At 44.1% G+C, this 12,404-nt stretch overlaps 1 long non-coding RNA gene across 1 annotated transcript; it reads right to left on the bottom strand.

Annotated features, from left to right (window-relative positions):
• Positions 1 to 8,115: 8,115 nt before the first annotated feature.
• Positions 8,116 to 12,160, bottom strand: LOC132017493 (uncharacterized). Its single transcript, XR_009404294.1, has 3 exons — positions 11,915 to 12,160; positions 11,614 to 11,746; positions 8,116 to 8,320 (listed from the first exon to the last, which is right to left on the bottom strand). It is a non-coding gene; the product is annotated as an uncharacterized LOC132017493 (long non-coding RNA).
• Between the last annotated feature and the right edge of the window lie 244 nt (positions 12,161 to 12,404).

The raw sequence follows: 12,404 nt of genomic DNA, 5'->3' as shown, positions 1-12,404 counted from the left end.
TTTTTTTTTTCAAAGATTTTATTTATTTATTTATTTGACGGACAGAGATAACAAATAGTAGGCAGAGAGGCAGGCAAAGAGCCTGATGTGGGGCTCAATTCTAGGACCCTGGGATCACGACCCAAGCGGAAGGCAGAGGTTTTAACCCACTGAGCCACCCAGGTACCCCTTATTTTTTTTCTAAAATTTCTACTTGGTTCTTCTTCAAAATCATTTGGCTATTTTTAAAAAGTTCTTATTCTATGTAGATATCTTCAAGCTTATCTTTTATTTTTCTAAACATAGTATGATGGTTTTAATATAATTTTTAGTAAAATAATAAAAATAATCCATTACTTGAAGCTTTGGTAGATCTATTTCTCCTGTCTATTGTCCTATTAGCTTCATTCATGGTACCGATCTCCTTATGTGCTTAGTTATTTTGTTACTGTCAGCTTCTCATTTTCCATGGAATCTTATCTGTGGGACTTCTTTGTGGCCTTTTATGAAGATGCTTTCATTCAGAGAGAATTTGCTGTTGCTTCTACTCACTTGCCTGAGGCCACTGCCTGTCCCAGACCACTTTAATCTAATTTTAGGCTTGAAGTTTTTTAACTACTCAAATGATATGAATTCATGCTTTTAAAAAAAAAATGCAGGAGAGCAGATTGTTGTGGCTAAAATGTGTCAAGGCCAGTTCCACCAAGACTGGTCTACTCGGGACCAAAGCTACTTTTCTTGTTGTCCATCCACTGGAGGCGGGAGTGGGAATATGTTTATTTCTGGTAGACTCTTCCCCTGAGGGTCTAGCATTTTGGGATCCCAGTTTTATGAGCAGGGTCTTCCGTTAGACCCCTATTTTGTTCAAGCCCTAGTTTTATTATCTGTCTCCTTGAGCCTTTAGACCATTAAAACAAACCCAAGTTTGCTGGATTCAGCAGTTCAGCAAATGGCTTTAAGGCAAAAATAGTTTTCCTCTCAGATTTTTTTGTCTTCACTAGGATTGGCCTGATAATTTTTTTTTACAAAAGTTTAACTTTTCCATGCTTTAAAGATACTTTTCTATACATATTATCAAGATTTTTAATTGCTTTTAATAAGAATTATGCAAATATGTAGACCACTGTGCTCTAAGAAACAGCACTACAGTAACTTCAGACATAAGATCATTCTATTTTTTAAAAATGACCAAAAAATACTTGCTTAAAATTTTTCAATTCATAAATACACCAACATTTTTTTTTTTACTAACAATGATGAAACTTCTTATTTAAAATACATTCAGTGATCTCAAAAATAGGTGAGTCTTTGGGACGCCTGGGTGGCTCAGTTGGTTAAGCAGCTGCCTTCGGTTCAGGTCATGATCCCGGCGTCCTGGGATCGAGTCCCACATCAGGCTCCTTGCTCGGCAGGGAGCCTGCTTCTCCCTCTGTCTTTGCCTGCCTCTCTGTCTGCCTGTGCTTGCTCGCTCTCTCTCCCTCTATCACTGGCAAATAAATAAATAAGAAATCTTAAAAAAAAAAATTAAAAAAAAATAGGTGAGTCTTCTGGCAAATCCTGGAAAATAAGACCTTAGACACTGGTGGTTTATAATCATTTTTTTATAATCACTTTTTTGCCATAAAATCTAAACTTCAAGTAAACAGAGAACAAAGTGTACAGGATCTTAAATGCATAAACATACATGAGTTAAATATGCAAAATACCGTTTAATGATTCAGATTGTTGCAATATTTCTGTTACTAAAAATGATCAAAGATTTTTACAAATGTTTAATTACTTCAGGGTATCCTTTGGAAGTTGTTCAAAACAAACTATATTTTAAAACTATACATCTAATAGGGGTGCCTGGTGGCTCAGTGGGTTAAAGCCTCTGCCTTCAGCTCAGGTCATGATCTCAGGGTCCTGGGATGGAGCCCTGCATCAGGCTCTCTGCTCAGCGTCGAGCCTGCCTCCTCCTCTCTCCCTCTCTGCCTGCCTCTCTGCCTACTTGTGATCTCTGTCTGTCAAATAAATAAATAAAATCTTTAAAAAAAAAACACTATATATCTAATATACCAACACACCAAATGTTTATTTGCCATTTGTCAATTTGCCATCCAAATCCAAACGTGAGCTAAAGCAAATAGTGTTTGGTTGATTCAGGATAATAAATTAGGAGCGCTTCAGTTAATGTTGGGTTTCTATTTCCAAACAATTCTTATTTTTTACACAGCATTGTGAAAATGGCCAGTATTATCCCTCTTCTACAGTCCAGCAAACAGAACGTTACTGATTGATTCAAGCAGTAAATGATCAGTTCAATGTTTAGGTGGTTGAGCTGTGCTTTTATTTCCCCTGACACAGCTTTTGAGCAGAATTCAATCATTTTAAAAACCCTGAAAAAAGGATGGAGTAGTGATTCAACTGGCAAGAAAATCCAACATATAAACAGTGCAGTAGGACTTGGGAAATCTGACTCAATGGATTCATTCAAAAATTATTTACTTTACACCCACTTTGGAGGTAGGGAAGCCCCAGACATTGTAGATACACAGTGAACAAGACAGTCTCTCCCTCAAGGAACTTCATCTCCCAAGGCAGTCTAAAACCTTTGAGGTGGCCAATGGGGACAAGCTTTTCTTCTCCACCACTTTTCATCCCCTTTATGTTCTGGTTGCTCTCTGAAATTATCACTGCCCTGTCCTAACCCAGGGTGCAGTCTGGGGGAGTATGATGGGAACTGGGAGGCCCCATCACTCCAGCATCTGCTTTGTTGACCCAGCCTGGTGCTATTTCCTCATCTCCTTCTCTAGAAGTCTGTGCCTATCCCAGAACTCACTCGTTGGTTTCTGCAGTGAAAAGCCCTTCAGAGCCCAAGTCAAGCTTAGTTTGAAAATACAGATGCTTCTATGGATGGTCTTCTGCAGCAAGACCAAGAGAGGCAGTTCTATCCTCAAATGAGTTTGTAGGAGTTGATATCACTGATAAGGCTAACTTAGAAAAATACCAGTGGCGTTGATTAAAAGCACACAGAAGACACATCCTGGCATTTCTAAAAATACCTGCAGGAAGTTTCAGCTGGGAGGCTGAGGTCCTTCTCAGTTAGTGGGAGCAACAAGCCAGGAAAGGTAGGCGCTAAGGTTAATGCAATCTCATTGTTACCCAAAGCTAGTGAGAACTGGGGTTATTTGGGATACATATGTTATCTTGCTGTCTCTAAAATGTAAATCAAAATAGAAAAGGGGATTGGAGAGGACTATGGGAAATGCTTGAGATAGGCTTTACTTTCTAAGCCTCTTTTTTAAAAAGCCACAAGACTGTTTCACAGTTGGGTGTGGAGGGATGAAGTTACAAGATGGGGTAGGCTCTGTTCCTTTCACTCCTTAGACGAAACGGCCTGGTTAGAAGAGATAGTGCTAGCAAGCAGCTTGGATCTGGATGACAGCAGAACAAAAAGCAGGCATTGACCAGGACTGATCCTGGTCACTGGAAGTCTGGATCCTCACCCCAACTCCCACCCTCAACAGTAACTTGTCCTACCACCCCCCCTAGGGGCCCTGTCTTACCCCTCACTCCACCCAACACCGCCCCCCACCTCTACCTCCCATGTTACTTTAACCCAACAACGAACTTAGAAATTTTAGTATTGTGTCTCTCAACCTTGGCTGCATATTAGAATTACCTGGGGAGCTTTTAAAAACCCCAATACCCAGGCCAATTAAATCAGAAGTGAAACCCAGGCATCAGTAGGTTTTAAAGCTCTCCTGGTGATTCCAGTGTGCAGCCAAAGTTGAGAACCTCTGCGTTAGGAACACAACTTATTAATAATAAATTGAATACTGCCTAGCTTTTCATCAAAAGCAGAGTGTCAAAAAGGAAAAGAAGACAGAATGGGGGGAGCAGGGCAGAGGTGGACTGCAGAAGGCAGAATTTTGTATCAGTAATGACAGACGATGGATATGTGTGCGCGCGCGTGCGCGTGCACCTGCACGTTCCATGAAGAGCGCATTCAATTTTAGAACAAAAACACTGAGACCTCCAAGGGGGAAATGCACAAAGGTCATGAACAATTCACACAGAGGAATACAAAGAATAAATGAACATGGAAAAATCCTTTTTGCCAATAAAACCTAAATTAAAAGCAAGCTTGAGATTGCATTTTATAACCACTGGTGTAAAAGGAAAAAAGCTTAAATGACACTTAATTTTGATGAGATTGCTGTGAAACCAATATCCTCACAAATTCTGATGGCACTGTAAATTGGTTTTTAAAAAACTCCGCCTGGATCGCAAATGGCAACATGAAAAAAAAAAATTAAAAAGGTGTTTGGACCCATTGACTACTAGAGGCTTATCTTCAGGAGGTGTTTAAACTGAGGCCAAAAGATACACGCTTGAAAACCATCTCTGCAACAAATCCTAAATGAAAAAAAAAAAAAAAAAGTTGGAATCAAGCTAAATTTCCAAACATAGGGTAATGGTTTAATAATTCATGGTATAGCAGCACCACAGAACATTATGCAGTCATTAAGCTGACAACTATGAAGACGGTGAGGAAATGTGGAAAAAATGCTCCCCAGAGGGGGCCCTGCCCCAGGCTCAGCACAGCCCCGCCTCTCCCCTGCAAACTGGGCATGGCTGGGAAGGAAGCTGTAATTTGACCTGATTTCGCAGCCTCCGGGGAGAGACCTCTGAGAGTAGCTCCTGTCAAGTCTCACTTCTCTGTCCGGATCCATGGGGAGCCCAGCTTCTCACCACCCAGGTTCTTAGCTCCAGACCTTTGAACACCCATCCATCTCCCTGAGCCTTCCAGCTCCTGTCCCCCCTCACCTCCCAAAGACTTTCACTCTGCCCCCCCCCCCCCAGAACCCAGGAGGTTTCATCTGCAGAAACCCCTGTATTTCCAACTTCAGCTCTGAGCTGTACCTTGTCCCTCTACCTCGTCACCCAGTGGTGAGGAAGCTTTTCAGAAATGTGAAGTGTTCGTGGGTGACTGGGCCCGGCTTCTGCCAGGGCGCTAGGATTTGCCGCGATGAGCATGCCCATCCCTCAGGACGAAGAATTGCTCTGTTTTCCGCCAGACGGTCGTGTGATTGAAGAAACCGTCTATAATAATCCGACGCTAGAACTGAACTCTCTTCTACACAGAAGCCCAAAGTATTTTTCACACTATTTTTAAATCCACTGCATTTTCCAGAAACAAGACTTGCATGTACACTGAGGGGACATTGTACTTTGGGGCACTTTCTAAGAATTGCATAGCATTTTGGAGATGCCTCCGGGACAGTCTCACACCTCTGACCGGCTGCCCACAGAGCTGTTCACGTTCAGCATTCCCCCGACGGGTCCCAGCAGCGAATAACCTTGTGAGGCCTTCGAGTGAAGTAATGACCAAACATTTTTACAGGTCAAAATAAAATATGGGGCGCCTGGATGACTCCGAGGGTTAAAGCCTCTGCCTTCAGCTCAGGTCATGATCCCGGTGTCCTGGGATCGAGCCCCAAATCGGGTTCTCTGCTCTGCAGGGAGCCTGCTTCCTCCTCTCTCTCTCTCTCTCTCTCTCTCTCTCTGCCTGCCTCTCTGACTGCTTGTGATCTCTGTCTGTCAAATAAATAAATAAAATCTTTTTAAAAAAATAAAATAAAATATCTCACTATAAGTTACTTTTTTACTTTATCTTGGCATTCTATTACAGCAAGGAAGGTACAAAACATTTGTTACCAAAGGAGAACACTGAGCCTCACAGCAATGAGAACCAAGCTTACCCCTGTAGCTCTTGCGCAAGTGGAGACTGATTTCACGTCCGTTCTGCTCACACAGGGCCTCAGTGGTCTGCACCGTTGCCTCCAGACCAGGTCTGCTATTTCCCTTAGTAAAAATCTCAGTTCTTTCTGGAGAACATCTTCAGACTAGCACCCAAGACCCCTTCTCAGGTGCTCTCAACTGCTGATCAAGGTCACACCCCTTCATTTACTGATTTTTAGCACCTGCCTCAGGCATCCTCCTTCTCCCAACACTTCTGTCATCTTTCCTGCAAACTTCAGCCTCTACAAGGACAATCTACCATTCCCCTGGCTTTGTGGTTTCTTGAGCTCCTCATTTCCCACCCTATCTTAGCCATCGCGGCCATGGTTATACTCTTGGTCCTCAACACCACCGGTCATGAACTAACTCCAATATCACAGTTTAAAGCCTCTTCCCTCTCTGACCACCACCCCATGTCCTTCCAGCTCACCTCCCTCTAATGATTCTTAGACCTCAATGAGACTTCCAATTCATCAGTCCCATCATTTTTCCTTTCTCTCTCTCTCTCTGCCTATAATTTTGTCCCACTCGACGCCTTTACATTTACCCCTACTCTTGACCAAGTTTTGATCCCCTGGTACACAATCTACACACACACACACACACACACACACACACACCTCTATCTATCCTACTCCTTTGGCACTTGCTCCCTTCATTGTATTATCTGGCAAAGCTCCAATCCTAGTTAGACACCCCCACTTCCTGCTGAATGTAGCTGGGAAAATACACACCATCTTGCAAACTGATCTGACTTTAAATTTATGACAAAGCTTTCAAGTAGGCATTCAGCTGTCCAGATTGATAGTACAATCCTAAAATATGTACCTAAGACATTGACTTTCTTCCTTTCTAAGTCAACTTTCTTATGTTGTTATCCTTGCCTCAAAGCATCGACACCATCCTCTTCCTCACTTTTATTTCATTGACAAAACTGACCAAATTTGATGAGAATCACTTCATTGTTCTACTATTAAATCTAACAACATATATGAACCTGTGTACATATATTACATTTCTTTCCATTGAAGACCTACCCCCACAACTCCTGAAGTGATTCCCATCGCCTCTTGCCTACCTTAAGGCATTTTCCCCAGAATTAACCCCCTTTTTCAGGAATCATTATTTTTCTTCTCGTTTCCAACAATCTGCAAACTTGTTATGATAAATTCCCCACCATAGACTATATCCTTGGACAGCCACACTCTATTTTTCCTTTGCTCCTGCTCACAGCAAAACCCCTCCAAATGTGTCCCTCATGATGTCTCCATTTCTGCACCTCCCGTTCTGTCTGTAATGCATCTCCTCAGGATTTCATCCTCACCTCACTGCCAAAGCAGCTCCAACTGTTGAAGGTTACCAACAACCTCCAACTGGCTAACCCCAGTGGGTTTCTCTGTCTTCTATCTTATCCACCTCTCAGGAGCATTGTACCACATCTGCCACTTGCTTCTTAGTGGTCCCAGAATGCCACACTTTCCTATTTTTTCTTCTACCTTACAGACCACTTGTTCTTAGTTTCCTTTACTAGGTGCTTCTCTTCTGCTCAACCGCTAAGTTAAAGTCTCCTAGATTTAGCCTAATCCCCTTCTTTTCTATCTACCCAGAGATCTTTGGCTTTAAATGTCATCTACAAGCTCATGACTCCTGCTTTTATATCTCTAGCACCAACTCCCCTCCTGGGTTCAGAGGCATATCTCCCACTGCCTATTTGATATCTTAGGGAGCTGCCTAATTTAAGGCATCTTGAACTTAGCATGACTAGCATGAAACGCTTGGTGTGCCCCCTCCCACCCCCTAGTCCACTCCTCCATGAGTCTTTCTAGTCACCTTTATGGCACCATTATTTTGATAGATAGGACTCCTACCTATCAAAACTGTTATTTAGAAGAAGAAATACAAACATGGAGCACCTCGCTGTTGTCAGGGGACTCTTGCAAATATGTGCCGCTGACCGAGGCACAGATCACAAGCGAATCCAGCCAATTGGAACTCATGTAGATACTCACAAGTTGTTTAACACCCAGCTGTTTTAGTCATCTGATGCTGTGGATAACAAAGCACCCCAGAATTAGGTGGCTTAAAACACAATACTCAGGGGCGCCTGGGTGGCTCAGTGGGTTAAAGCCTCTGCCTTCGGCTCAGGTCATGATCCCAGGGTCCTGGGATCGAGCCCCACGTTGGACTCTCTGCTTGGGGGAGAGCCTGCTTCCTCCTCTCTCTCTCTCTCTCTGCCTGCCTCTCTGCCTACTTGTGATCTCTGTCTGTCAAATAAATAAAATAAAATCTTTAAAAAAAAAAAAACAATACTCATTTATTTGCTCACTCTGGCAGTTTAGGCAGCGCATGGTACAAATGGCTCTTCTCCAATCTACAGGCATGTCCTGGGAAGCTTGCTGGGGGCTGGAGACATCAACCTCTAAGAAGGACTCCCTCACAGGTTTAGCAAGTTGATGTTGGCTATTCAACGGAGATCATCAGCTGGTGACTTCCATTCTCTCTTGAGTGGGCTTCTCCCAGAAGCTTCTTGGGTTTCCTTGTAGCAAGGTGCGTTCTAAGAAGAAAGAAAAAGAAGCTGCCGGTCTTCTCAAAGGATACGTCTGAAATTGGCACAAGGTCACTTCCATTGTATTCTGTTGGTCAAATCATCCTAGGGGAGCGGGTAAGTACACTCTACCAGTTAGAGAGGGGCTGTGACAAGAAATCTGGGCCATTTTTAATTCACTACACAAGCCCTTTAAACTGGGGGACAGACCTGAAATTGGTTTGGCTCTTCAGAAACAGTGATGTGCTGCTAGATGTGGAACAGCTGACTGGAGTGCCCTGGGAATGTGGGAGCTGTGGTGCCGCCCTCTCACTGGTTCCCCCACACATGGACCACCTGGTACATCCCAAAGAAGTAGACTGTAGGCAGAAGAAAGGGGTGGAAGAGGTGGGACCCTTGCCATGTGAGCCGTGAATGTAGACTCCCACAATCCCCTGTCTAAGCCCCACCTCCAGCAAGAAAGAGCAGAGATAATGTATCTCTTATTTTTCTACTTCTCCATCTATAAAGCAATCCCAGACTTGTTGCCCTTATAACTAAAAAGCTTTCTAAAAGACTATAGACCAAAACACAGGTTTTGTCATCTCCATTTTTTTAAATCCTAAAAGATCCCTTCTCCCTCTTAATACATACTGTCATTGTTCTCAGTTAAAAGAACAGAGGCTGGAGCAGGAAAGTGGAACCCTGCTCCCTGGCAGAGCACTGAGGTTGATGAAAGTGTTAACCCAGTGGGTCAGAGGAACATGTCCCCAGAGACCCCCTCTAAGAGCACACTGAGAAATCAGAGTTGAATCAGGTGCCAGGAGACCCATTGAGCCTTGTAAATGGTTAAGGGAAGGCTGTGATCAGCAAAGTGAAGGGCTGTTGAAAGATCAAAGGCACCATAGAGCAAGAGACACCCCAAGTCAGCCGTGAATAATAACTTGTTTTCTTCCTTGAGGAGCAAAACATGCTAGGGCTAAAGCCAGACAGAGCACATTCAGGCTTCATCAAATGCTGCAGGAAGCACTTATATGGATGGAAGGTGGGGGAGCGGTGTACTAAAAAACCAGTCCATACGGTCCATAAACATTCATTAAATCTCCTCTGGAGCTATGAGGAAATTGGTGAGAATTAGTCTTTCTGTCTTACAGGCAAAAGAACTGATGTTAGATAAGGTAAATTGTTGAAACACTATTAAGCTGATGAACAGAAGAAAAAAAAAAAAAGGCAACAACAAACCCACCCACCCCCCAAAAAAACCCAAATATCTTATTCCCCTGGTCTATCGATCAGAGAAGATAACCTTGATCTTACATGATGGTTATCTAGTTACTTTCAGTCTGGGGAAAGATTTGAAAAATGAAAAAATGCCTGATCTCTAGGCTCTCCTGGGAAAAAAGGCAGGCAAGATAAAAGGTTTTCCTATCAATGGAATACCAAGACTGACTTGTGCTAGGAACCCAGCCAATTTATTACTTTGTTCCCATTGTGAAGAAATACTATAAATGGACACACTAAGCCCTAAAGAAACTGGTTAGAGGTGAAAGAAAAATCAAAACCCAAGTGTAGAGAGTCAGGCAAGTAGGATTGGTTTGCTGGGTTTCCATCCAAATCCACCTAATTATGCATGAGGCTTGGCTGGCAGCTTGACATCTGCGAGGCTGTCCCCAGGCTCCCAGGCTGAGCCTGCACTGAGTGGGGAGCAGGGCACCAAATCAACCTTCTAGAAGCAACTGCGTTTTCTGTCCTTGTGCCCACAGGAGATCATTCCAAAAATCTAAATGTATTCTTCTCTTTAGAATTACTCCTTCAGAAGAATGTCCAAGACCCAGTTACTCTTTGTTCCTGCTTACGCACAGCTTAATACCGTCCCTCCTCCCTGCCCTTGGCCTTGTCCTCTTCCTTTTCCTACTGACCCCACCCAGAAAGGACTGTATTCCATTGTCCGTGGCTAACTCAGTCATGCTTTCTGCACCAAGGATAGGGGAAAAAAATTTAATATTCAGTGGCATTTACAGAAACATTTGAAAGAAGTCGAGTGGACCTCAGTTTTGCCATCGCTCCAAGCAAGCTCAAGCCAAGAGAGACTTGCTCGACTACGGGTAAATGTTAAAGGCGTGCAGCTACTCTCTGCTTGCTCCCTCCTACTTCTGTTTCACCCCCGCCACCCCCTTGGGCAGCAGAGTGAAAGGGAGCTCCCTGTCCATCTCTCCTCTCTTCTGATGAACCCTCAGGGAGGGAGGGGTGGGGTCCTCGCATGGGCAGACTGGGAGTCCATGCATGGGCAGATTCCCAGGCTCTGGACAGTGCCTGGGCTCTGCCCCTCCTCTTCTTCTGTGTCAGCCCCTTCTGCTTTGCCAAACCAGCTGGCTGCACCTGGACATCTCTGTTCCTCTGCTCCCCGACTCTGCCTGGCCAGAAGCCAGCTTGGCATGATCCCTGCAATGGGGTCTGTGCTCTGCGGTGGGCAGCCAGCTGGACCTGGGTGGGGGCGGGGAGGTCTCTGGGGTGCTCCTTTCTACTCGGGGTAAACCAATCTGCAGGCTTTCAGGGAGATTCAGAGTGTGCGTACTAACCAAATGAAAGGGCCTCTTGCAAGCTATTTCTATTAATGAACAGTGGAGTTGGGTTCGTATTGGTGGGCGTAAGTATAGACCAAAGTGGATATTACCATCTACGTAATGTCTTTAAAATGCAATTGTAAGTGGTGGATTTTTTTTCAGTAGCCTTCCACCCATTTAAGGTTCTGGGATTTCATGGAATCTCTCCTAAGTCTCCACAGAGCCACATTTCCGGCGAGCAGATTTACCCTGTGGTACACGTTGTCGCAGGACACCCAAGTCCTCACCTCCTCATGTGGCGCCTTATTGGTTACAAGCAACAGGAAACCTAATCTACTGACATCAGCGACAAGAGGGAAGTTTATTGGAAGAGATTTGTGTAACTCATGGGGCCAAGTGAAGAAGGTGAGGGAGGGAAAGAACGAAGTGGTGCTGAGGCCCTGGGTCGCAGGGGGTCACCACCCTCTCCAAATGCATTGCCCTTGTCCTGTGCATTCCTTTCTGTTGCTGCCAGAATAATTTACCATAAATGTAGTGGCTGAAAGCAATGGAAATGTCTTAGTTCATAGTTCTGTCAGCATGTCAGCAAGTCAGATGTCTGACTTGGCTCAACTGGTTCCTCAGATTAGTGTCTCTCAAGGTCAAAATCAAGGTGTTACCCATGCTGGGCTCTTATCTGGAAGCTCATTTAGGTTGTTGGCTGAATCCATTTCATTGCTATTATAAGACCGAGTTCCCCCCATCCCCCCACTTCCTCACCTATGGTCCACTGGGGACCTCCGTCAGCTCCTAGAGGCCACTGAAGTTTCTCTCTATGTGGCCCCTTTCAGCTTCCAGTCAGCAATGGGGTGTCCAATTCCCCTCATGCTTCAGATTTCTCCAGCTCCCGCTCCTTTGGAGAGAACAAATATTTAGGTCAGGCTCACTCAGATAATCTCCCTATCCTCAAGTCAACCCTGCCACATAAAACAACAGTCATGGGAGCTATACCTTATCATTTCATCATGTTACATTTTGAGAGGAGGGAATTAAAAATTCTGTCAACCACACTTTGACTCACCTCTCATGAGTTCAAGCTCCTTTTAGTCCTTGTCCATCTGTGTCACGTTTCAAGCACTCAGAAGAGAAACTCAGAGAAACTCAATTTGGGTCAGGTATCCCTACCCCTCACCAATGAACTATGAACAAGGGACAGGCTCACCTAGAAAAGGGGTCAGCACCTGGATATCAAAAGCTATTCTGGGACAGGGGAAGATGGTGACGAGATGGGTGAAGATCATAAGAGGAATCCTTCTTGAAGAGGGAAATAAGGAAGTGGTAATATGAGAAGAGAAGAGAGTCCCAGGCAGCACGGCTGGAAGACAAGCCCCCAAGTTAGAGAGAGAGTCTAAGAAGAACATGAGCATGGTTTATGAGCTCATATTTGGTCCTTGTATTTTCCGTCTGGGTTAAAAATCTCTGATGTTGACACTGTTGCAAAATAGAACTGTGACTCATTTTAGTTTATAAGTACATTTTTCAGAGTTCCCTTTTCCTCTGAAGAGTTGGGA

Source organism: Mustela nigripes, chromosome 5 (assembly GCF_022355385.1).
Source record: "Mustela nigripes isolate SB6536 chromosome 5, MUSNIG.SB6536, whole genome shotgun sequence".
Taxonomy (NCBI): Eukaryota; Metazoa; Chordata; class Mammalia; order Carnivora; family Mustelidae; genus Mustela; species Mustela nigripes.
Note: the sequence above shows the minus strand (reverse complement) of the source record. Positions and strands in the feature narration are given on the sequence as shown.